This window comes from Protopterus annectens, chromosome 2.part0 (assembly GCF_019279795.1).
Source record: "Protopterus annectens isolate FY-2018-M chromosome 2.part0, PAN1.0, whole genome shotgun sequence".
Classification (NCBI taxonomy): domain Eukaryota; kingdom Metazoa; phylum Chordata; order Ceratodontiformes; family Protopteridae; genus Protopterus; species Protopterus annectens.
This window is the reverse complement of record NC_056728.1, coordinates 1,471,526,235-1,471,542,085: the sequence shown is the minus strand read 5'-3', so window position 1 is coordinate 1,471,542,085 and position 15,851 is coordinate 1,471,526,235.

Below are 15,851 nucleotides of genomic sequence, written 5' to 3'. Positions count from 1 at the left end.
ATCACATGAACTTGTGGGGTATGACAATGGTGGTTGTACTGGGTGTGAGAGTACTTATAAAAGTGTCACATACAAGTCTACACACTCACAATCACTGCGATACACACCAATGCACACACACACACACACACACACACACACATACACACATACACACCACACACACACACACACACACACACACACACACACACACACACACACACACACACACACACACACACACACACACACACACACACACATTTGACAGTACTAAGATCCATAGGTTCAAAGATTCATAGTTGTGTACATGGAAAATGGTCATGGAGGCTTTATAAGGCTAGCCAATGGGAATATGCTGACATCATGCCACCTGATAATACTCTCCAGTGTGTCTACTGAGTATAGTCACTGGAATGATCCCCAGGATGGGTATTCTATTCCCCAACCACTCCTCCTGATTTCTCTTGAAGAGGGCCAGTGATGTGCTCTGCTTGACATGTATGTGACATCTGTTCCATAGCGTGGCCAGTCTCTGGATTGTGAACTTGTCCCTCCAGCATGTCCTGTTGATTGTGAGGATGGGGCTAAGGTATCTGGGACACGTTCTATCAACAGATTGGTTTCTTCATATGTAGCATTCCTTACAGGGTTGGGTCAGACATGGCTGTGTATGTCAGGCAGAGATTGCACCTAAGTAGCCAATATGAGACAGAGATTCATTGGAGTTGTTGGAGTCTGTCCATATGGGTCAAGTGTGTAGTACCTAAGATCCTCTTTGGGAGGTACATTTGCAGCTTCTCCTGTTGTTGCAGGTGTTCAGTGGGGTACATGGCAAATGGGCCATAGTACACATTGATTGGCCTACTAAGTGAAGAGTACAGGGAAACACTGTTCTTTCACTTCCCGGATTCAACACCCTTAGTCCGGAGAAGTGACGCATGGGAGGATTTTCAGAAGACAGTGGTACTGTGGTGGTCAACAGAGAGTTCACTGTCAACCTGTGTTCCCAGTTCCCTTATACCAACATCAGTGTTCAGTGGGCTACCAGCAATGTATTACTTTATGGAAACCATGTCGTACCCAAAGGGGATGGAGGCACATCATCTGGCATTGAGCTTATGTCGAGGGTTCTGACAACAGTCGCAGGTCTCAGAGTGGCCTTTGTGAAGGATGTCAACCTCACATGGGGGGTTAATAATAGCACCCACCTTGTACTCATCTGCAAACATTGTCAGCCAGCGTGCTTTTGTATTGGGCTGGTCCTCAGAGTTGTGGATCCCAAACATGAGGGGACCCAGGTCCACAACCTGTGGGACTCCACTCATGACTGTTCAGCAGTCTGACATGGAGTCTGCTGCTATTACACTGTGGGTTCTATCTGTGAGCCAGTTTGCAGACCACCTACTAATGTAGGGGTTCTGCCTACGTGAGTGTGTTTGTGTATGATTCCTGAGTGGGGAGTGATATCCAAGGATTAGATGGGCTGCCTATCATGTTATCTATTCCATACTGTCACATAGTTATTGCACATGGTACAATGCTTTTAGGGCTGCAGAGTGTCTGCAGGTCCCTCTACAGTGGGTGACAACTAGTTATTTGTACTATAGAGTTACACAGTTGCACACACACACACACACACACACACACACACACACACACACACACACAAACTTTTACATTTGCCAAGACTGAGATAAGAACTCCTACCTAACTAGTTATTTGTACTATAGTGTTACGCAGTTATCGCATGTGCCACAGACCTTATAGGGCTGAGGTCTGATAAAAGGGAATTCTATGGTGACAAACATCTTCAGGACTGCTAAGGTAGGGCACTGGGAAGTGTACTGGTTTAAATAGTCCCAAAATTTTAACTTATACACACACACACACACACACACACACACACACACACACACACACACACACACATACACACACACACACACACACACACAATTTTACATTTGCCAGGATTGAGATTAGAACTCTTACCAAACTAGTTATCTGTACTACAGTGTTACACAGTTATTGCACATGCCACAGAGCTTATAGGGCTGAGGCCTGAGAAAAGGTACTTCTATGGTGACAGACATCTTCAGGACTGCTAAGGTAGGGCAATGGGAAGTGCACGGGGTGGGAAAGGCCTGTTAATTCCTAGAGCCTACTGACAATTTTCTAAGTTTATGAGCATGCCCAGTGTGACCTTCTATAGTAAATGTGGGACTCCATTCCAGGGATTGTTGTACTCCAGTCCGGTTTGTTTTGTGCTACAGCCATACCTCTCAACCTGTTGGTGCAGAATATCTGGAGATAGCCTATCAACATGGGGAGACAATGGGCCATATGGTGATTGTGACTATTTCTCTTAGTAATGTATGGGTTGCTAGGGTTACAGGGTTTGTTTTAGTAGACATCTGACATAGATGATGTTTGACAATGTCATGTATTGTTTCAGTACCTCATGACATACCTCCTCAAATCATCACAGTCATTTACCAGAGGAATACAGGCTGGATAATGCACACACCAATATTATGGGCAAAATGCTAGGCATTCTTGCACAATCCTGCCTGGTGAGAGGCGTGCCTACAGTTAATTGACTGTTGGAGTTGTAGAAACAGTCCAGCACCTTGGTGATATAGTACAATGTTGGAATCTCTGTGCATTTCTGTTCTGACATGGTCTGAGTTTCAGTCCACAGTTGGATAATATAAGTCAGGCAGGATCAGAGTGAAAGGCAGACTCCAGATAGATTTGTAGGGGATAAGATATGTGGGGGGTGTCCCAGATGAGATATGTTGGACTATAGCTACCAGTACTTTGCATGGGGGTCTTCTCAAAGATTGACTGCACTTGGAGGGTCTTGTGTGTGTGTCAGACTGTTTGGCCAGCATGGAGATGTGTGTGTGTCTCACATATATGTATGGCCCACCTCATTTGGCTTGGCTGGCCACATTTTGGGGTCAGGATGGTGCATAGGATGAGTGATCAGGGAAGGGTGTGTTACTCCCCATGGCTGTGGGACAGGGTTCAGTGGGTGCAGAAAAGTCACCATCTTCCAGATTTAGGACTGCCTGCAGTGAGTGCATTCCCATGTTTACACTCTTAGCCCTGCCTGTCGACTGTTTAGAGTATCACAGAATGCCCAGGTTCATGACTCATATATCTGGTTGGTTACCCAAATGAGTGGGGTTTTCAAGGAAAAGTGTTTTCCAAGTCACTCAGGGTGGAAGTCAGATATTATAGGTTCATAGGTGTGTACTAGGCTAATGGCCCTGGAGTCTTTACAAACCTAGTCCATAGACTTACCCAAGCATCATGCCACCTGACCTTAGTTCCTAGTGCCTCTGTTGAGTAGAGCCACTGGAGTGATCCCCTGAATGAATTTTCTATTTCCCATCCACTCATCAAGATTTCTTTTGAAGAGACCAGTGAGGTGTTCTGCTTGATATGTATGGGAAGTCTATTCCATAGCATGGGTAGTCTCTGGGTTATGAACCTGTCCCTCCAGCATGTTCTTTTGATTGTGGTAATGAGGTTGAGTTCTCTGGAGTGTGTGTTGCAGAGGAATTGGTATTTCTTTAAATGTAGCATTTCTAACAGAGCTGGGTCAGACATAGCTTTGTAAGTCAAGCAGAGATCACCTCTAATTAGGTGATATGGGACAGAGAATAATTGGGGGGGTTTTGAGTCTGTCCATATAGGATAAGTGTTTAAGGCCTAGGATCCTCTTTGTGAGGTACTTTTGAGGCCTCTCTAGTTGTTGCAGGTGTCTAGTGAGGTACATGTCAAATAGGGCGTTGTACTCGATGACTGACCTAATGAAGGAAGAGTAGATGGAGACAATGACCTCTTTCTTCCTGGATGCAAAACCCTTAGCAATGAGATGTGTCACATAGAAGGACTTTCTGACCACAGTGGCAATGTGGTGGTCAAAAGAGAGGTTGCTATAAACCTGTGTTCCCAGATCTCTTATAACACCTTCAGTGTCCAGTGGACTACCATCAATGTGGTAAGTCAAGGGAACCAGGTTTTCCCAAGGGGGATGGCGACACATTTTTTGGCATTGAGCTTAAGGCCATGTTTCTGACATCAGTCGTTAGTCTCATTGAGGCCTTTCTGTAGGATGTCAGCATCACTTGTGGAATTAATAATAGCTCCCAACTTGCAATTGTCTGCAAACTTTGTCAAGCAGGGTCCCTTTGTGTTGGTCTGGACATCAGAGAAGTAGATACCAAACAGGAAAGGACCCAGGACTGAACCATGTGGAAATCTACTTGTGACTGTTCGGCAGTTTGACTTGGAGTCAGCTACTTTCACACTGTGGGTTCTGTCTGTGAGCCAGTTTGCAACCCACCTGGTGATACAGAGGTTGATGCCTAGCTTAGTGAGTTTTTCTATGATTTCTAAGTGGGGAATGGTATCAAAGGCCTTGGCCAGATCAGAGTAGGCTGTATGAACCATCTTGCCTTCATCCACAGCTCTGGTGACTGACTCAAAGAAGTCAACCAAGTTGAGCAGGCATGATCTAACCTTCACAAAACCAAACTTTGTAGAATCCAGAGTTTGGAGATTCCATATATCCTTGTTTATTAGATCCATGGTGCAGCTTTACATATCAGACTCTTCAGGCTAATGAGGTGATAATTCCCAGGTCTGTAGTCACTCCTCCTTTGTGGAGAAGGATGACTGAAGCAGTGTGCCATTTGGTAAGGCCAAAACCTGAGGTGAGGCTGTGATTGAACTGGGCACACAGGTGAGGTGCCAGTTTACTCTGTAGTTCATGTAGAACACAGCCAGGGATATTGTCAGGTCCCACAGAAGCTATATTCTTCACCTTGGACAGTGTTGTTTTAACTTGTGCAGCAGTAATACTGGGTGCCTGGCAATCTGCTGGTATTGTGATTAGTTTTTTGGAGGGAGAGTGGCAAAGTTAGCACTGAATCTGCTGGCCAGTATATTGGCAATATCTGCTGGCTCGGTATAGAAGGTAAACAAACAGAACTCCTTGCAAGTACGATATGCTCGGCCAAACCAATGTAAATCAAATGCAACAGGCCAGCATAAGCAGTCAGAATCCCTTTATTGTTAAAAATATGTAAATTACAGAACAAAAATGTCCTGCAATGAAAATAACAAACCGGTTTTGGCTAAACAGCCTTCTTCAGAGTAATTAGCTAATTACACTGAAGAAGGCTGTTTAGCCAAAACCGGTTTGTTATTTTCATTGCATGACATTTTTGTTCTGTAATTTACAAATTTTTAACAATAAAAGGATTCTGACTGCTTATGCTGGCCTCTTGCGTTCGGTGTAGAAGGTACCATTCTACAGTAGCTCAGAGAAAATCTGGGTATTGCCGTGGAGATTCTTTACATAACTATAGAAGGCCTTGTTGCTGTCTTTACTATCTGCTGCAATTCTGTTTTCATAGCTAGCTTTAGAGGATTTGATGAGGGATCTCAACCTTTTGTTGAGGCTGATAACGGAGTTTTTCCAGTGCAGTTTGTTTATGGCAGGGGACCACCAGATTGGCTTCCTGTTTTTTTGAAGATAGCATCGTGGTTCTATTTGTGTACATGTTTGTACAGTGCATTGGTATATGAATCGGCAGTCATGCAATTATTCTGCATTTGCATGGGTGCTGTGAAGTTAGCCACCTATGTTTTTGGGAGCCCAAAGTTAGGTTTGGAGAAGTTTTTCATGGTGGTTACCTTTGTGGGGGGGTGTGGGAGGGATGTGTATTTCCAAGGTGATTAGTTTGTGGTCAGCTCTAACCAGGGAGGAGTTGACTATTGGTGTAGAGCAACGGTCGCCCATGTTAGTAATGACAAGTTCAAGGATGTTGCTACCTCTAATGGGGTTAAGAATGAGCTGGTCCAGGGCATTGGAGTTAATGAATTCCAGAAAGAATTGGGCAATTGAAATTGGTACATGAGTAGTTTTCCCAATTAATGAAGGGATAGTTCAAGTCGCCCAGTATGAGAGTGTTAGGTTGGACCCTAATATTCTCCAGGGTGCACAAGAATGTGGAGTGTGAGTTTTGGGACACGGTTAGGGACTGATAGCAAACTACGACCTGAATTGCTGTCTTACCCAATGATAGCTGCACCTGAAGTATCTCAGATGTGTTATGCTGGGCTACCAGTTTGGAAGTGTGTGCATCCTTTGTGAATATGGAAACACCACTGCCTTTGGAGCTTTGGTCCAAGTTCTGGGGCCGAAAGGTGTGGAATGAGTTATAGCCTGGTAGTGCAGGGGTGCTTTCTGCTGCCTTGAACCAGGTCTCTATTACAGCACAAATGTCAATGTTCTCCATCTTAAGGAGGGCTTTGAGTGAGTGCATTTTGAGATTTAGACTTCTAGTGTTGAGCAGCATGACTCTCTGATTGCATTTTTTGTAGCTTTTATGGTGGTAATTTAGTCTTTGGAAAACCACCTAAAAAGCCACTAAAGGGGTGGCCAGAGCCTTGGCTAGTATCTGGAAGCCCAGGGGTGACATATGCAGGCAATCTCTGGTTTTCATCAGTAATTCTATACTTAAATACACAAAAAGCAAACATCTCTCAAGGTCTAAAACTCTACAGGTATATCACAAGATGAGACTTTTTTACTACCCCATCGTAACACAAAACACAGTTCATTAGAACAATCTCTGGAAAAGCATTGAGCTCTATCAGTCATGTCATCCCAGACAGTCAGATACTGGATCCCCTTAGAATGACACCAGAAACTTAGCCAATTGTTGAAATCAATCATTTTCTGCTTGTACTGTGGTATCATTCTGGGTGATGGTAGGATGCTGCTCAGGGCTAGGGTCATACCCGCCTGGGCTACATAATCCGAGAGCTCCTCCATATCTCTTTTCATGTAGTCCAGGGAGGTACATCTCAAGGTCATTCACACCCACATGTACAAAGACAGAGTAATATTTGTACCTGTTGTTCAGGGACCTGAGTGCGTGTGTTATGTGGCAGACCCTGACACCTGACAGGCAGCTGACTCTTACTTTCTCCTTATTCAACCTAGTGAATGGGACATCAATGTGCCTCACTATCGAGTCACCTATGACTACTGTGTTGGGCATGCTGTTTTACCTTAGGGGCTTTGGTTGAGTGGCACACAGTTTAGGAGAGTTATGTGTCTCATGATTAGTGTTGTGTTGTTTAGGAGTGTTGTATGTCTCGTGATTAGTGTCGTGTTGTGGTGGTCGAGTTCATTTCTGCCTTGGAGTTCTCTGCTGTTTGGGTAGATTTTTACTGAGAGCCTCCGTGAAGGTGGGTGTGTGGTTTGTATTTTTATGTGAAGGCAGAGCTGGTGTGTGTTCTGGAGGGCTGTGTGTTCCATGTGGTGTGGTGCAAGTGTTGACCTTCTCCTCTTGACCAGCTATTCCTGTCATGGCTGGAGAGTGCGTGGCTTCCAATTTGGATCTATAAGTGGATCTCTCACAAGTCTGAGTGTTGTGAGGTAAGAGGAGAGGGTTGTCAGTGTAGATGAGCAGTTGCTACATTGCCTCAGGATGCCCAAGTTCACCAGGTTAATAGGAGAAAGCACTGGGAACTGACCTTTAGACATGCGTGGGGGGTGGGCATTAATAAGTACTGGAGCTGTTTCCTTGTAGAACATTTAGTGCTTGTAGCACTTTTTTGTGCTACAATAATTGCTGCAAGAAGTCTGGTAAAGTGCTAAACTAATAAGCTAGTAAAAGTGCAGGAGAGGAGAGAACTAGAAGATCTAAGGGAAAAATTGAAGGGCAGACTTTGGCACCACTCAGAAGCTTACAAACAGTCCTAGATACAGCAAATCTGTATCTGGACTAAATTAGTTACTGGAAAGGTGGGAAACAAGTGCAGATGTGGGCTTTTAAACCAGAAGGTTGAAATAGATGGAAAAAACTTCCCAAATGGTCAATAACCTACAATTTCTGGGCCAAAAACCACTCCTCTTGTGGTAGATAGGCTACCTACTGCTTACCACTCCCACTGATAAGCTAGAATGATTCCCTCCAACACAGAAAGGCTTGGGGGGCTTAGAAGCTTACATACAGTCCTGGATACAGCAAATCTGTATCTGGACTAGACTAGTTACAGGAAAGGTGGGGAACAAGTGCAAACGTGGGCTTTTAAACCAGAAAGTTGAAAGAGATGGAAAAAACTGCCCAAACAGCCAATATACTACAATTTCTGGGCCAGAAACCACTCCTCTTGTTGTAGATCGACTACCTACTGCTTACCACTCCCACTGATAAACTAGAAGGCTTCCTTCCAACACAGAAAGGCTTGGGGTCTTAGAAGCTTACATACAGTCCTGGATACAGCAAATCTGTATCTGGACTAAACTAGTTACAGGAAAGGCAGGAAACAAGCAAAAATGTGGGCTTTTAAACTAAAAAGTTGAAAGAGATGGAAAAAACTGCCCAAACGGCCAATAATCTAGTTACTGACAGTTGACATTGCAGTTTCAGACTTCATACCCTTCAGACATTCCATACTAATTCTATCATTCCATCAACTTTCTAATATTATTAGAGCAGTATTTCAAAGGTGTCCTTCTCTTTGGACCTTTATCACCCCATTATTCATGGCTTTGTCCAGATTTCTGTCTCTCTGGGGCTGGCAGGTTTGCTCCTAGCAGTTAGCAACATGGCCTTTCTTTGTATGTTGTAGACTGTGTTATGCTGGTGTTATGGACCCCATGACAGTCCCTAACAGGGCATGGGCATTTGCCAGAGGTCTGTATGCCAGGTGTGACAGATGAAGGCCATCTGTAGCAAGGCAGTTCATAATGATGATCATATGTTCCCAGGCTGCTGGCAGTGGACACCCCTGGGATGGCACCAGTAAGTTGACTGGGTGTTACTGACAATTGCTTTCTGTTCATGTTGAGTCATCACTCTAGCTGACAGCTGGATGCTGCTTAAGGCTAAGGACATGTTACTGCATTTCTATGGGACTATGGGTGGAAGGATGACACATCTGTACACAATACACATTTGCGCAGACTGTGCTGATATTTGCTTAACATTTGGTCCCATTTAACATAGTTGTGTGCCCTATCTTTGAGACTACAGGCATAACAGTATCGACCACAGGCCAGATTGTTCTGGCATAAACATTTTTAGTTTCAATCTTCTTACCTTTCAGAGCCATACTGCCACTGCCAGACCTGCTGTGTTATTGCTGTGTAAGTCTGTAGGTGGGAATTTCATGGTTTGCACCATGTGGGGGCCTTTGCCAGACATTTCTGTATGGTTTTCTACAGCTGATCTGCTTGGTGACGCTGGGGGTGAGTATGGGACCCCCACTTTGACATCCATGCATGTGACCCCAGTTATTTGGCTCATAATATATGCTGTAGTGGTATTTTCAACTAGGGTGGTACTGCATTGTGTGGGTAAGCCAGTACTGGTCATAAACTTCCTACTGTCCCACATAGCTGTCAGCTGTCTGCTGTTATCCCAGTAAGCCACCCCATTCCTTACATGCTTGCAACAATACCACAGATATGCTATCAGAACATTCTACTCTATTCATTTATTGTTAAGAAGACTGACTGAGGCAGTTATGAGGAGGGTCCTTGAGGGCTGACTATGTTAGATGCATGCGATACACTGCCTAAACATGATAACGTATAGGTGGTGTGATGTTTGGCATCCATTTTACTGTGAGTCAGAGAGAGATATCAGTCCTTTTGGCCCTACAGTGTCAGTGTATGTGCTATGCTTTCCTCTTTGTCAAGGGCAGGGCATACTGGGCATGCCTCCATCTGCCTACAGGGGCAGGCTCAGGATGTTCCTCCTCTATGTCCCTCTGTGCCTGTGGAGACCTTAGCAATGGTGGTGGGGGTGTGGACCTTCCCCATTTTCATCCCAAGCACATGCTCCACAATGATCCTGGTTTGTGCATGTGCCTCATTATGGTATTCTTGTTTGGGTGTGTGCCCATTTCTGATGGGTGTCATCAGCCACGGCTTCAATGCGTAGCCAGCATCCTGAACCAGATGGCAATATGGGATATCCCCACTGGCAAATGCCTGGTACAGCAGTGGCGAATGCCAGATGTGGGAGTTGCGATAGCTTCCAGGACTGCCAGCACACACATTCATGATAATGCCCTGGGCATCGCATTTGACCTGGCAGTTGATGGAGTGGAATCCCTTGCGGTTTAGGTAGACCCTACCCTGGTCACTGGGTGGTGCTTTGATATGGATGTGTGTGCAGTCTATGGCACCTAGTACCTCTGGGTGTTTTTCTACATGGTGGAAGAGACGCATATTGGTGGTCCTCTCTTCATGGGTGCTGGGGAAGTAAATGTGCTCAGCTGCATGTGGTGGCATGGGATCCAGGGAACTGGTGGATTATCCTGGACACAGATCCTTATGAGACCCCTTTGATATAAACCGCAGTATACAAGAACTTCACAATTCAAGGAACCAACATTATTACAAACCACAGCTTTAATAAAATGGCCTTTAGAAATATAGCTGTAAAATAAAAACATAAGTGCTTTCATTTAAAATTCAAATTAAAAGAAACTTCATCAGACAACAAGTATATTAAACATCAGCCTATTTAACTACTATGTAGCCAATCAAAATCCATAAAACCTTCTCTCCCCTAAAAATTACCCAATCAAAAAATGCATACATACACACCTCCAAAGGTACGTCATACTTATGGTTATTACCATAAAATTAGCTACAATGTTAAAAGGCAAATAAACAGTTGATACATATGATAAAAAGTGCTCAAAAACTATCTGTTTAAAGCTTTCAGTTTAAGTAAGCATTTAATTGGTTCTGTACCATTCCACCAGTAACGGGCATTCAATCTTTGACATACTGCCACATTTCCTAGATTCAAATGGTCTTTCAAAATAATTTTTAAAATTCAGACCTTTTCTATATACTGTCACTGGATTATTACCTAAAACATTGGTAATGTTACAGTCCCTATTAATTAATGCCCAATTTTGATACATAATGTCTTTCACTTGATTGCTTTCTGTGTTAAATACAGTTATAAATACAACTGAATATTGAGTCTCATTTCTAACCCGAACTGAAACATTTGTCATCAGACTGAAAGCATCAGTATTACTACTATCATCAATTGTTATTAAATTATCATTTACAACCTGTGTCTTTACCCCTAATATGGGATTAAAGTATCCTGACAAACATTTTTGTTCAACTTCATTTCTCAACTCATTAATTAATATGTGTGTGTAACCCCTGACTAAGAACATCTCTGTTAAGTTTTCACACTTATTTAAGAATGTATTCCATTCTGTACACATATGGGCCACCCTCATGAATTACCCCTTTACCACAGCTCTTTTCTGTTTATAAGGGCGATTAATGGTATAATTGAGAAATGAGTCTGAATAAGCTGTCTTCCGATAAATTTGAGATAATAATTTGTTGTTTACATTATCTTTTTTAATCATTACATCCAAATAAGCAATCTGACTATAATCAACAGAATGTGTAAATCTTAAAAAAGATGTAGTGCCATTTATAAATTCAATGAATTCCTTTACTAGATTTATAGGACCCTTCCATAAGATAAAGATATCGTCCAGGTGCAGAACATATACCTTACAATGGGAAAAATAAGTAGATGTAAATAAATAACATTTCTCCCATTCAAGCATAACTATGTTCACATAGAGGCCCCGACAAGCTGACCTCGTGGTGACCCTTTCAATCTGGTGATAATATTCTTTATGAAATGCAATAAAATTGTATTTCAACGCCATATTGAGTAATTGTTCGTATGTGCTCACTTCATCTTGTATTAAATCCTTAGATACTAGATAATAACAAAACCATTCAACTCCTGTTTTGTGTAGGATAACAGTATAAAGATCACTAACGTCAATAGTAATAAATATAAATTCATTATTGTATCCAACCACATCTAGCCTTTTTAAAAAATCCCAAGAGTCAACACATATATGTTGTTCCGTCATGACAAAATCTTTCAGTTTAAAGTCTAAAACTTTTGCTAAGGGACAGGTAATGGAGCATCTCGCATGAACAATTGGATTCATAGGTTGTTGATTTGAATTTTTGTGAATTTTAGGCACTATGAAAATCGTTGGAATCAAAGGATACATAACATTTAAATAATTGCATTCTTCCATAGTAATAAGCCCATCAATAAATAAGTCTTGTAGGAAACTTCTTACTCTGGCATATGCTACATTAACTTTGTTTAATGAACTAATTTTGTAAGTTTTAGTCTGTAAAATCCACTACATTTTTGTTATATAATCATTATTATTCATCATCACTAACCTTCCCCCTTTATCTGGTTTAAGTGGTCTAATTCCAGGGTTGTTTCTTATTAACTCAAAATGAAACATCTCATCTCTAGATAAATTATTTAGATGTGCATTTCTTCTAATATTTTTATTATTGCACATTGCTCTAAATTCAAGTTTGCATAGTTGTTCAAATGCTTCAAGGGAGGGATGTAAAGGGGGATTATAAGTACTAGAAATTATCAGCATATTGGTAGAGCCAATTTCATCTTGAAATATTAATTTTAGATTGTTTTCTTGCATACAATTTTAAATCTAAAAACAATGCAACTAAATCAATTGGTTAGGTTGGAACAAAAGTCATACCTTTTGACAACAAATTACACATCTCAGTATCAATGTCCACAGATGAAAAATTATATACTTTAAAATCTTTCACAAAATTAAGTACAATCTTGACCGGAGACAACAAAAAGGAGGGAGGAGCTGATGCAGTTATTAGATTGTGGTTGATTGTAGTGCATGGTATCCACTGGGATGTGTTCCCCTCTGTTGGCTTTGGGTCTGAGGCGAGGCTGGTGCAGCTCGATGAATAGCTGAAGTATGTCCCTGTCCACCCTGTAGCGCTCTACTATCTCCGGATCATGTAGCCCCTGGTAGGTTGCCATGTGTTTGAATGCTCTCTCTTCCTCCTCGGTCTGAGTCGGTTGTCAGCATTATCCTCCTCAGCACCCTCGGCCTCTTGCACATACTGATAGATTAAAGCAACAGCAGCCCTTAACATTTTTTGCTAGTTTTGTCAGTTAAAATTCCCCCGTATGTGTACACCTATGGTGCAGAGTTTGTGGGAAAAAACAGACTGGAAGGTGTTTGCACAGTTTATAGTGGTGTGCTGTAGATGCTGCCTGTGTGATTGGCTGACTTTGAGACATTCCACTTGCCAGCTATTTTATTTGTATTTGAGCGGCTGTATTTTGCTATTTCCCTTTTTTGCCTTTCTCCCTCCCCTTTTCTGCCCCTTTTAAGCCCCGAGGTGTGGTGCACAAACCTGCTGCCTAAATGTAAACAGTGCTGCTATTTCCATCTTTTCTTTGTTTGCTTAAGTCCCAATATGCGCTGCACACACCCGTTTAGCTAAGGTAAATACATTTTAGCAAAAATGGCCCTCCCTGTGCGTGATCACATGCTTCATTTCATGGTGTAAGACATTACAGCCTCAGACCCAGCCCCTTGCTTAGCTGTGCTTAGCTAAGCACAAACCCCTGCAACAGAGTTCCAATGTGCTTACAGCAAGCATGACACACCCCCTTTTCATGTTAAGTGCTCCTCCTGCCTACACTATCCTGTTCTAGCACCTACATGGCTAGGTGCAGTGTATGGGCCTAGAATATTTTGTGATTCAGTAAATGTCCCCTCATTTTCATACCCAACTGCGTTAGTCCATAGTTACTGCTCTGATATAGAGTCTTTCCCCTTGACAGCCAGTGTTGCCTGGTAATGTTTTGATTCTGCATGCCATTAACTGTAATGGCAAAATGCAGATTTCCCCTAAAATTGAATTTTTACATTTTTTTTCCGGCACAATCCCGTACGGCCAAGATCAGTCAAAAAAAATTACTTTGATTTTTTTTTTTAAATTAAACATGTCACATGCCAATGGCCATATAGTTGGCCATTGGCATGCCTAAAGTTTATAATACATGCTTTTATTTGAGCTGTCATGCCTCCATTTTGCTATTTGCAGAAATGTGTTTGATTAGTAACCGAACACATTTCTGCAACTAACAGTGTTCCTGCATAGATGCCTGTCTGCTTCCTGAATAGCTAATTCACCTCATCTGCATGGTTTTCACCAGCAAATGAGGCAATTAGCATTCTGCATGGCTTTCTGTGCAAGAACAGTGTCGGTAGGCTTGTGCACGTCAGATCAGCTGTTTCCAGAATCGCAAAGTGGCCATATTCTGTGCAGGAGCGACTATACTGTTCCTGCATGGAAACTTTTGTGTAATGAATCCTGGGATTATTTTTATCACTCCTTCATTTGTTTACACATAATTCCATCCAGTCCTGTTGCAGAATTCATGCTAATATCTTTTAGAATTTCATTCAATTCTTTTATAGTTATTTTTTTGTTCTAAATACTCATTATCTTCATTATTTAATTTTTCAACTTTATACATTTGTTCTATGTTTTCTTCTCTTTTAACAAATAATTCCAATACATATTCATAAGTTCATAGGTTCATAGGTAGGTACTAGGCTATTGGCCCTAGGGCCTATACAAGCCTAGCCAAAAAGGTATCCTGGCTTTTGCCACCCAAGAAAATTATTTTCCTGTGCCCCTGTCAAGCAGAACCACAGAAGTGATCCCCGGGGTGAATTTTTTATTACCCATCCAAATATCAAGATTTCTATTGAAGAGTGCTATTGAGGAGCTCTGTTTGATATAGATAGGTAGTTTGTTCCAGAGTATGGGAAGTCTCTGGGACAGAAGTCTATCCCTCCAGCATGTTCTGTTTATTGTGGTGACAAGGTTTAGGTCCCAAGAGCCTGTGGCTTGGAGGGATTGGGATTTTTTTAAGTAGAGCATGTCCAACAGCTCTGGGTTTGACATAGCTTTGTATGTTAGGCAGAGATTGCCTCTGAATAGGTGATATGTGAAGGAGTAAAGCTGGAGATTTTTGAGTTGGTCTAAATAGGGTATCTGTTTGAGGCCAGTAATTCCCTTTGTGAGGTATTTCTGCAGCCTTTCCAGTTGTTGTAGATGTCTTGTGAGGTACATACCAAAAGGGGCGTTGTACTCTATAATGGGTCTAATGAGTGATGAGTAGAGGGGAACAATGACCTCTTTTTTTCTGGATGAGAAACCTTTTGTGATGAGGTGTGCCACGTAGAAGGATTTCCTGACCACTGTGCTTATTAAAGGAGAGACTACTGTCCACCTGTTTCCCAAGGTCTCTTATCACACTTTCAGTGTTAAGTAGACTACCACCTATATGGTAGTTCATGGGTACAGAGTTTTTACCAAAGGGCATGACAATGCACTTTTTGGCATTGAGCTTGAGACCATTGCTTTGACACCAGGCATCTGTCTCAGTGAGGCCCTTTTGTAGGATGTCCACATTATTTTCGATTATGGCTCCTAGTTTGCAGTCATCTGCAAATTTAGTTAGCCAAAGACCTTTTGTGCTAGCCTGTACTTCAGAGAAGTAGATACCAAACAGGAGAGGACCCAGGACTGAACCCTGTGGTACTCCACTTGTCACTGGTCTGAAGTCTGATTTGGAGTCTGCTACTTTCACAGTGTGTGTTCTGTCAGTAAGCCAGTTGGCAACCCATCTTGTGACATAGGTATTTATACCTAGTTTAGTGAGTTTATCTATAATTCCAGAGTGGGGGATGGTGTTGAACACCTTGGCGAGATCTAGATATGCTGTGTGAACCACCTTACCCTCATCTATGGCTTTGGTGACTGCTTCAAAGAAGTCTATCAGGTTTAAGAGACATAATCTGCCTTTTACAAACCCAAGCTGTGTGGGGTCCAAAGTTTGGAGATCTTCAATATCTTTGTTCCATCATGATACATTCCATGGCCTTGCAGA